The 11,473-nt window shown below is 45.6% G+C and overlaps 1 protein-coding gene across 1 annotated transcript in view; it reads right to left on the bottom strand.

Annotated features, from left to right (window-relative positions):
• TUT7 (terminal uridylyl transferase 7) overlaps positions 1-8,444 on the bottom strand; it is a 67,216-nt gene extending 58,772 nt beyond the window's left edge. Inside the window, exon 1 of the mRNA XM_073670948.1 lies at positions 8,268-8,444. The gene's annotated coding sequence lies outside the window, so the exon portion shown is untranslated. The remainder of the gene's footprint in view (positions 1-8,267) is intronic.
• Between the last annotated feature and the right edge of the window lie 3,029 nt (positions 8,445-11,473).

The raw sequence follows: 11,473 nt of genomic DNA on the forward strand, positions 1-11,473 counted from the left end.
ATTTCTGTTGGGAAACTTTAGCCATCATTATACAAATAGGGGCTTCTGGACATCACTACTGTGGAGGTCATTTCATAAGTTTCGGGACCCACTTAGAGTGGAATGTGGCTCTCACGTTCAGAAAGGTTGGGTAGCAATTTAAAGAGCATATTGTCACTAGATTTAGAAGCATAAACTGAGTACCTCCTCCAATTGGTGCAGCTCCATTGGCTCTGGAACAGTTTACTACAGTGCCTCTCTGGTCCAAAGCTATGCACCCTGATAATATGGATGGAAATTTTCCATTCAACCAACTAGGTGTATACCACAGAACTGTGGTTGCAGGAATGTGTTGATTGTTTTTTTTTTCCGCTTAGTGTATACCACAGAACTTCTCTGTAGGCGTTTGGCCAGCATTAGGCAGTTGAATGGAAAATTTGTTTTATTTCCGGGAGGCATAACTTTGGATGGGAGAGGTACAGAAGGGAAATTGAGAGGGTCTTGACATGAGACTGAACAACTGATACAGTGGGGAGAAAAACAAACAAACAAAAAAAAAAAAACGTAGTTACTTACCATGATGGCACCACGGAGGGAATCCGCCCTTCAAGGGCAGGAAACCCACAGATAAAAAGGGCAGTACCTCTCCTACATCAGTTGTTTACAGAGCATGAGAGGACCTCCGGATTAATAACAAAACAACGTATAACATTATTACTACGCTTATCAGGAACACCCTGTGACTATGTATAAATAATGAAAAAGTAAGTGCGCACACCCACACGTGAAGGGAGGGAAGGTACGGATGCAGTCATGGGCTCGGAGAAATCCAGTTACCGGTAAGTAACTAAGTCTTTCTCCTTCCCCCATGACGGCACCACGGAGAGAATTACAGAGAGATGCATCATTAGGAGGGGAAGGGGGACCACTGCTTCCAGAACCCTTCTACCAAAAGCAAGGTCTGAAGAAGAGGTTAAGTCCAGCCGATTGTGATTGAAGAATGTAGAGGGGGGAGACCATGTTGCAGCTCTACATATCTGGTCTATCGAGGCACCGGCTCTTTCTGCCCACGAGGTTGCCACTGCTCTTGTTGAGTGAGCCTTCAGTTTCTCTGGGGCGGCTTCCCCACATGAGGAATATGACAGGGTGATGGCATCCCTTATCCATCTTGCCAACATGTCTTTAGAAGGTTTTTTCCTCCTTTCGAGGACCCTGAAAACCTACAAAGAGCCCTATCCTTCCAACACTTGTGTTGCCCCTAGGTACTGGATTAGGCACCTTCTGACATCTAATGTATGCAAGTCTCTTTCGCTCTTGTTCTTGGGATTGGGGCAGAAAGAAGGGAGGGTAATCTCCTGAGACCTATGGAAACTCGACGTCATTTTTGGCAGGTAGGCTGGGTCGGTTTAAAGAGTAACTATCCTTCGAGATTTGTGTGAAGGGAGGACCTGCAGATAGCGCCTGGATGTCACGGACTCTACGTGCAGACGTGAGAGCCACCAAAAGCACTGTTTTAAGGGATAAGATTCTTAGAAATGCCTCTGACAAAGGTTCAAACGGGGGTTTGGTTAGAGCTGAGAGGACCAAGTTTAAATCCCAATGGGCAATGCTCTGAGAGGGGATGGGTCGGGATCAAGCTGATGCCTTAATGAATCCCTGGCTAGGTCAAAATTGAATAGGGCCCTCAACGCAGCGACCTGAACCTTCAAGGTGCTTGTGGCTAGGCCCTGTTCCAACCCCCCTCTGTAGAAACTCTAAAATAGCTGTTAATGGAACCCCTTCATCTCACCTGGAACCTGAAAACGAAAGGAACTTTCTCCAAGTTTTCCCATAAAGTTTGGTGGTTACAGGTTTCCTACTTTGAAGTAGCGTGGTGATTAAATTCAGGGAAAACCCCTTATCCCTCAGAGCCCTCTCAAATTCCAGGCTGTCATGTGCAAGTTTGTTACCCGAGGATGAGAGAGAAGGTCCAGAAGCACCCAGGGGTCAGAGATGGACATCCTCAGCCAAGAAAACCCATGTCCTCTTTGGCCAGAAGGGGGCTATCAAGATTACTCTTGCTTTGTCTTCCCTGATCTTTCAGCCGGAATTAGGGCAGTCGGAGGAAAAGCATAGGCTAGAGGGCGACCCCATGGGATCATGAAGGCGTCTAACACTGTAGGGTCCCCTTTGGGGTCTAATGAACAGAACATGCCCATTTTCTTGTTCTGACTGTTCACAAATAGGTCTATGGAAGGACGTCCCCACATCTCTACGATCTGATTGAAAACTGACTGATTCAATTCCCACTTGCCCTGTCTCAGCTGGGTCCGACTCAGGAAGTCTGCCATGCGATTTTCTAACCCTTTTATGTGGAGGTCTGATACGGACCCCAAATTTTCCTCGGCTAACTGAAAAATAGTCTCCGTCACTTGCAGAGGATGGGACCGGGTACCCCCCCTGGTGATTCAGGTACGCTACTACTACCCGGTTGTCTGAGAACACCCTTACATGGTGACCTTGGATAGTGTGCAAGAATTCCTAAAGTGCGAATTTTACTGCCAATAGCTCCTTCATGTTTGAGGAAATTGATATTAGGTCTTCTGACCAGACCCCCTGAGCTAACAGATCGTTCAAGTGAGCCCCCCCAACTCCTGGAGTTTGCGTCTATGGTCAGGATCACCCATGGAACACCCCGGGATAAATTGCCTATTCTCCCCCACCTTAGAGAAAAAGTGTAGTTTAACGAAAACATTAGCTGCCCTTCTAAATGCCCTTTTAGAGATTTTTCTGCTTCTAGGATTTTCTACTGCAAATCTCTGGTATGTACACTGCTCAAAAAAATAAAGGGAACATTCAAACACATCCTAGATCTGAATGAATGAAATATTCTCATTGAATACTTTGTTCTGTACAAAGTTGAATGTGCTGACAACAAAATCACACAAAAATCATCAATGGAAATCAAATGAACCAATGGAGGACTGGATTTGGAGTCACCCCCAAAATTAAAGTGGAAAGACATACTACAGGCTGATCCAACTTTAATGTAATGTCCTTAACCTACAACGCCTGGGCATGCTCCTGATGAGGTTGTGGATTGTCTCCCGTGGGTCCTCATCCCAGACCGGGACTAAAGCATCCGCCAACTCCTGGACAGTCTGTGGAGCAACGCGATGTTGGTGGATGGAGCGAGACATGATGTCCCAGATGTGCTCAATCGGATTCAGGTCTGGGGAACGGGAGGGCCAGTCCATAGCTTCAATGCCTTCATCTTGCAGGAACTGCTGACACACTCCAGCCACATGAGGTCTGGCATGGCATTGTGCTGCATTAGGAGGAACACAGGGCCAACCGCACCAGCATATGGTCTCACAAGGGGTCTGAGGATCTCATCTCAGTACCTAATGGCAGTCAGGCTACCTCTGGCGAGCACATGGAGGGCTGTGCGGCCCTCCAAAGAAATGCCACCCCACACTATTACTGACCCACTGCCAAACCAGTCATGCTGAAGGATGTCGCAGGCAGCAGATAGCTCTCCACGGAGTCTCCAGACGGTCACATGTGCTCAGTGTGAACCTGCTTTTATCGGTGAAGAGCACAGGGAGCCAGTGGCAACTTTGCCGACCGCGGTGTTCTGTGGCATTTCTTTGGAGGGCTGCACAGCCCTCCATGTGCTCGCCATAGGTAGCCTGACTGCCATTAGGTACTGATTGTTCATTAGATATAGGATGTGTTATTTGAGCGTTCCCTTTATTTTTTTGAGCCCATTGGACAGCCGGGAACCATACAGTCAAGGAACCTAGGAGGGACATAGCTTTCCGCAGAGTCATAGACGGGTGGTCCCTTGCCAGAGATATCTGGGCTATGATCTTTTGAGTTTTTTCTGTTGGGAGGCAACACTCCCGTTTTTTTTTTTTAATCCAACATGATGCCCAGATATTCCTGTACTTGGCTTGGTTTTGCTTTTTTTTTTTAATTCAAAAGCCAGCCCAAGTTTGTCAAGGAATCCATGACCTTGACCACCTGGTCTCTGCAATGTAGGAAGGAACTGCCCATTACTAGAAAGTCGTCCAGCTAAGGGACAATCAAGATATTTTGTTCCCTTAGATGTGCCATTACCTCAGCGATAACCTTGGTGAACACCCTTGGGGCTATGGCAAGGCCGAATGGGAGGGCTGTGTATTGATAGTGCTCGACTACACAGCCTATGGAAATGACCACCCTGAGGAATTTCTGGTAATCTTTGTGGATGGGGATGTGATAATAAGCATCCTTTAGATCTAGAACGGTCATAAAACAGTCCGGAAACAGCATTTTTACAGATGTTTTATTGTTTCCATCTTGAAGGCTTGTATCTTCAATAGTTTGTTCAATTTTTTCAGGTTTATGATTGTCCTGTAAGTCCCATCTGTTTTTTTCCCTCGGGAACAGAGGGGAGTAGAAACCTTCGCCTTTTTCCTGAGTTGGGACTTCCTGAAGGACTGTTTTTTCTATCAGGCCTAGGATCTCCTGTTCTAAAGCTAGTTGCTCTTCGTTTGAGGATTTTTTCGGTGTTACTATAAAGTTTGGATGTGGAATCGAGTGGAACTGGAACTTCAGACCTGATTTTATTAGGTCCAGAATCCACGAGTTGTTAGATATTCTTTCCCAGGTCGGGAGAAACTCTGATAGCTCCACCCACCCGGGGAAAACCCTCATTGGGTGTTTTCCTCCTCTTATACTCCAAGTTATCCTGGTTCCTAGGGGGTTTTCTGCGGATAAATCTTACTCCAAAAGGACTTTCTGTAAGAGGCGTTTGAGAGGATAGGAAAACGCTTTTTATTGTCCCTGGCTTTGTCTAAAATATCGTCAAGTGTAGGCCCAAACAAAAATTCACCCTCACAGGGGATGGAGCATAACCTTGATATTGTCTGGAGATCCCCAGGCCAACATTTAAGCCAGAGGGTTCGCCTGGCTGCATTAGCGAAACCAGCTGCTGTGGCTGCTAACCTGACCGAGTCAGCAGAGGCGTCTGCTAAAAAGGCAGCCGCCCCTTTCATTCCAGGGATGAACTCTAATATCTTGTCTCTAGACGTTTTCTCTCAGATGTGTTTCTAACTGGTCCAGCCAGACCATTAAGGACCTGCCCGTACATGGAGCTGCTACCACAGGTTTCAACCCTCCCCCTGCAGCTTCCTATGATCCCTTCAGGAAGGTGTCTGCTTTTTTGTCCATGGGGTCTTTTAACACACCCTTATATTCAAATGGGAGGGAGAATTTTTTGGAGGCCTTAGCAATTGCCACATCCAGTTTTGGCACCTTCTCCCAAAGGGAACATGCAGGGTCATCAAATGGGTATTTTCTTTTTGGGGATAAAAGGTCCTTCCTTTCTGGCCTTTTCCACTCCTTTCTAAACAAAGAAGACTTTCTCATTAAATGGGAAAGACCTTCTCTTTTTTGCTCTAGCCCACTGAACATGTCCTGGACAGATCTTTTAGGACGGGGGTCCGTCAGCCCCATGGTGGATCTGACAGCCTTGATGAGACTGTTTCCTCAATAGGAAAACAGCTCCGTCCGCCTCTATCCCTAGATGAGGATGAGGACAATGAAGAATCGGACACATCCGAATCTCCCTCACAGTCCTCTGAACTACTTCCAAATTCAGGGGATGTTTTTGGATTTTTTGTCCCCCCCCCCCCCCTTGAAGGGACCCAACGGTGTCTTCTACTTGCAACTTTATCAGGGATCTGAGCTCTGTGGCGAATTTCGGGGTCTCCTCGCAGATAGTCAGCTCAATACAAGATCTGTTGTATTGGTCTTATAAGGCCCCAGGGGCACTCCCTTCCAGCTGGCCATCAGGATAATGATTACTCTTCCCCACCTCCCCTCACCCCATTAGAACATGCGGTGTGCTTCTTAGGAACGCCCACCCCCCCCACAGCATGTGAGTGACAACCGCACAGACTGGTTTTCCCAGTCATGCTTTGCAGAGCAGAGTCATCGGGAGGCGCCCAGCGCACCTGCGCAGTGGGACCCGGAAGTTCGGTCTCACTAGTACCGCCTGGCTGCTTCCGGGCAGGGGGATTTGTGCGCGGTCTTTGCCACCACCGCGTCTAGGGAGGTCCAGGGGAAGGCAGCAGGGTCCAGCAGATGCTGCCTCATCGTCGAGCTGGATCTCCCCACACACCCTAGAGGCCAACTGACCACAGCGGTGGCGCTTCAGGATGCCGCACCAGCCGAGGCAGGGAACCCCCGCTGCCTGAGTCGGTCTGGCCCCAACGATGATCCTTCTTCCCTGGCATCAGATATGCCTTCCTTTACAAGTACTGTAGGCTCCCCGTCAAGGACAGGAAACCAGCTGATGCGGGAGAAAGGTACCGCCCTTTTTATCTGTAGGTTTCCTGTCCTTGAAGGGTGGATCCCCTCTCTCCGTGGTGCAGTCATGGGGGAAGGAGAAAAGTATTTAGTCAGCCACCAATTGTGCAAGTTCTCCCACTTAAAGATGAGAGGCCTGTAATTGACATCATAGGTAGACCTCAACTATGAGAGAGACAAAATGAGAAAACAAATCCTGAAAATCACATTGTCTGACTTGGAAAGAATTGTTTTTCAAATTTTGGTGGAAAATAAGTATTTAGTCACCCACAAAAGTTCATCTCAATAGTTTGTTATATATCCTTTGTTGGCAATGACAGAGGTCAAACCATTTCTGTAAGTCTTCACAAGGTTGGCACACACTGTTGCATTAAAAACACTAAAAAAAAAAAAAAAAAAAAAACCCCACACATCTGCATTTGTGCATTTTTCAGCGTTTTTCTCACCAACCATTACTTACTATGTGTGAAAAAAAAGCTGCTGAAACACTGAAAGAAGAGACATGCTCTAAAGGAGAGGGGTGGGGTTGTGGGAGAAGTGTACTCATGTCAGGCATTTGTCAGAGGTCAGGACACACACACCTCTAAAAACAGTCCAGTCTACGGGATGTGGTTGGTATTGTAGCTCCGCTCCATTAAAGCAAATGGGGCTCAATGAAGAAATTGGTTTGTTTACTAACAAATTATATATAAGAATTCTAAAACTGCATCACACCCAATAATTTGTGAACCCAGCCTTCTAAAGAAAACAAACACCACAAGCTATAGCCATACTGTATACCCTAGAAAACAAGGGCTGTGAAGCTGAAACTAGTTTTGGGCAGTCAAAGTCAGTAGGAATCCACAGATATCCATCTAGTAAACTGGTCATATGACTACGCTGAAAAAAAAAAAAAAAAAAAAATGACTGGAGCAGCATGATTTCAGACTATGGTATCTTATAAAAATAACCACCAAACATTGCGTTTGTTTTTTTATTTTCGCGCAGTGGTGTCAGTAAGCCTTCATAAATGGCCAAATAGCAGTAGCAAATTTACTGTAGTAAAAATTGGAAATATATAAAACTTACAATCTTTAGTACAGTAAAGATGTTACTGCTATTTGGCCATTTATGACAGTTGGAAACTGTCACTGACACCACAGCCATGAAAAATAAAGACTAAAGAAATGCAACATTGTGTTGCATCATTGTTATAAGATACTATAGTCTGAAAATCTATGCTGCTCGTCATTTTTTTTCCAGCAGTGATTTACACTGGTCATATAACCAGCTTACTAGATGGATCTACCTGTACTATGCAAACACCAATCACTATGGGACAGTGAACTCCATAAGAAACAAAATTACCAAAAAGCCATCTCACTCAAATACATGAGCATTGTTAAAAATAATCCAAAATGCTTTAATAAATTGACCATTTAAATTATTTGAAAAGAAAAAAAAAATTAGAAGGAAATGAGGAAGAGCTGCAGAAGATAAACAGGGCTGCCCGTGTACAGATGAGGACGACAAAATCCAAGACAAGAGGGGCAGCCGTGACACGTATACATAGTGTATGGAGATCTATAGGTAGTCAATGGATCACAGAGGAGGGCTCATTGGTCCTCCACCTCACATACAGCTTTTTTTTAAGGGGGTCCTACTCCACCAGGTCAGATGCCATTTTTTAGCTGTGGTCTCATGGTTTCTTTTAAGACACTTGTGCAGTGACTCATTACATAGCTGGGATAGTTTGGTCAGACATACTGGGCAGCCAGGGTGCCTGCTGTCTGAGGGAGTTAATGGGAGCTCTGCCTGGCACACACAGGGCAGGCGAGTCCCGTGATGTGGTCACCCTGTCACACAGGCTGCAGTGTCGCCTGGTGCCCTCCCATCACCGCCACAGCTGACGGCAAACTGCAGATTAACTGATGCCAAGGGTAAACAATGAGCCCACAGCGCCCCCCACTGACCGGGTCACTCCTCCGTGCGCTCCCCGTGCAGCCGTTTACCAGCCTTACTGGCTCGCCACTGCCTCCCGGCTTTTATTTGCCACTCTCCATCGTGCAATTCGGCTCTTTCCACCCGGAAGTAAGCAACCACTAACACCGGAAGAGATTGTCCGTTTCAGAAATACATCCTCCGCGTCTTTCCGCTGCCGCACTGCGCATGTCCGCTCCCCTGCTGTACCGCGCATGCCCGTTACTTATAACGGCTGCAGTACGTCGGTACGCCAGAAGGCGGCCATGACGAGCTGCTGTAGCGGTTTCTGCAGGGCGACTGTGGCGAGCAGTGGATCGCGTCATGTGCATGGGACAATGCTGCAGAAGCAAAGCCTTCATTGTCTGATAGACTGCCTGTGTGATGGATGTGTGTATAGCTGTGTGTGATGCCACCTACCCTCCAAGGGGTTTTGTTTTTTGTACGTTGCATATTTTGTGTCAATCTCTGTGGTGGGAAATATGCATTTAATGTGCGGATTTTCCCTGTAGACTTGAATGACATGAGAAAAATGTATATGGGTTTTATTGCGTTTCTGCAGTGTAGAAGCACTAAGAACACGTCATCCGCACAGCGCTTCATCAACAAGACTTTATCAAAGATAAGTGTGACCTGCAGAAGTAGTGCTGTTGCTTTAACCCCTTCGCGACCTTGGGATTTTCCGTTTTTGCATTTTCCTTTTTGCTCCCCTTGTTCCCAGAACCATAGCGTTTTTATTTTTTGGTCAATATGGCCGTGTGAGGGCTTATTTTTTCGGGACGAGTTGTACTTTTCAACGCCATTACTAGTTTTACCATATCGTGTACTGGAAAACGGGAAAAAAATTCCAAGTGCAGTGAAATTGCAAAAAAAAGTGCAATACCACAGATGTTGTTTTTTTTTTTACCACTTTAAACTGACCTGCCATTATTATTCTCCAGGTCATTACGAGTTCGTAGACACCAAACATGTATAGGTTCTTTTTTATTTAAGTGGTGAAAAAAAAATCCAAAGTTTGCTAAAAAAAAATTTAAAAAAAGGCGCCATTTTCCGAGACCCGTAGCATCTCCATTTTTCGGGATCTGGGGCCGGATGAGGGCTTGTTTTTTGCGCACCAAGCTGACGTTTTTATTAATACCATTATGGGGTAGATCCAATGTTTTGATCGCCCGTTATTGCATTTTATTGCAATGTTGTGGCAACCAAAAAAACGTAATTCTGGCGTTTAGAATTTTTTTCTCATTACGCCGTTTACCGATCGGATTAATTCTTTTTTTATATTGATCGGGCGATTCTCAACGCAGCGATACCATATATGTGTATGTGGGGTTTGTTTTTTATTATTTTATTTTGAGTGGGGCGAAAGGGGGGTGATTTAAACTTTTATATATTTTTTAATATTTTTAAAAACATTTTTTTTAAACTTTTTGCTTGCTTCTATAGTCTCCATAGGAGACTAGAAACCGCACTTGTCTGATCGCCTCTGCTACATACAGGTGATCAGCAGATCACCTGTATGTAGCAGAAATGCTCCTGTTCTATCTTTACATGACAACCACTGGTGTCTGCTGCAGACCCAGGGTTGTCATGACCACCCATCGGTGACCCGCGATCACGTGACGGGGTCACCGATGGGCGGGGATAATGCCGCGCTTCCGGCACAGGGATGTTAAATGCCGTCAGAGATTGACAGCGGCATTTAACATGTTAACAGCCGCGGGTGGATCGCGATTCCACCCGCGGCTGTTGCGGGCACATGTCAGCTGTAATAATCAGCTGACATGTGCCCGGTTCAGTGCGGGCTCAACGCCGGAGCCCTCACTGAACCAGGGGTGCTAGCCTGGGGCGTACTAATACGCCCTGGGCCAGTAAGGGGTTAAAAGCATTCAGCAACTATTAGAAGTAACACAAGCACAGGAGACAGGAAGTCGTGTGTTCCAGAAGCATCCAGCAACTAGAGGGGTTAACACAGTCACAGGAGACAGGGAATGTTTTAGCAGAGCCCCAGGGGCATTGTGGGAAAGTTGTTTACTGTCCGGCCAGAGCCGAAGAGAAAGGTGGTGTATGATCTGCATCTCACAAAAGACAAGGGAACAGAATTCAGGTCAGGAGGGAAGCTAAGCAAAGGTCAGATAGACTCCCTGAGCTAACAGTGTGGAGTATTGTCGGCCAGGAAGATAAGGAATGGAAGGAATCCTGTCATAGGGATCATCTCCCGCATCACACCCCCTCCATCTCCATGCAGCATAAAGAATGCTGTGTACTATTGAGTCCTTGTGAAGGAAAAGCCTGTGGTTGTGTATGCATCAAAATTGTGCTGTACTGTGCTACTGGATAATAGACTGTGTACTGCTGTGCTGCAAAGAAGACTGTTCTGTTATTACTGGAGCCTGTTGCTCAAAGAGACATTTGCATTGCACTGGCCGTGCCTCATTAAATGTTACTGTTCTACCGTTTATGAAGACTCTTGTCAGATGTGTCTGGTCAGCAACTGAATCTTATCATGTACCTGAGAGAAGCTGCTGCCTATTGTCGCCCTGAGTAACGGTTCCCCCAGGATTCCAACTAATTCATATAACCGGTATCGCCCATATCAGAACTTAGGCGGTTGCGTGTAACATAAATAACATGAAATATATGGAACAAAGCAGCTTCATTTATTTATTACATACCAAAAAGAGATAAAAAGCGCAGCAGCAAAAACGTAATAAAAATGCACAAAAGAAAGCACAGAAACACACTGAAAGAATATAAGTAACCTAAATTACTGAAGATCTGCAACATCACAAGCTCACCAAATACTCACTGTAAGAACTGAGCCTAAGGCCTCATTCAGAAGACTGTTTTTCACATATGTATTCTATGTACACAGAACTTAATTTATGGACATCTGTGGTTTGATTTCTTTGCCTGTGTGGATTGGATGGGTTGTTACTGACATCTGCTGAGAAATTCATGGCAATAGCACCTTTAGAAATACTATATATTTACTTTGAAAATTGCTGTCGTGTTCAATACATATTTCACCAGCTGTACATTCTCTGTTGCTGGATTATTTATGACTTTTGTAAGAAAAGCATTCAACCCTTTTTACACTGCTAATACAGTGGTGGCCAAAAGTATTGGCACCCCTGCAATTCTGTCAGATAATACTCAGTTTCTTCCTGAAAATGATTGCAATCACAAATTCTTTGGTCTT

Source organism: Phyllobates terribilis, unplaced genomic scaffold (genome assembly GCF_046119375.1).
Source record: "Phyllobates terribilis strain yellow unplaced genomic scaffold, ASM4611937v1 Scaffold_1__5_contigs__length_1240528914, whole genome shotgun sequence".
Classification (NCBI taxonomy): Eukaryota; Metazoa; Chordata; class Amphibia; order Anura; family Dendrobatidae; genus Phyllobates; species Phyllobates terribilis.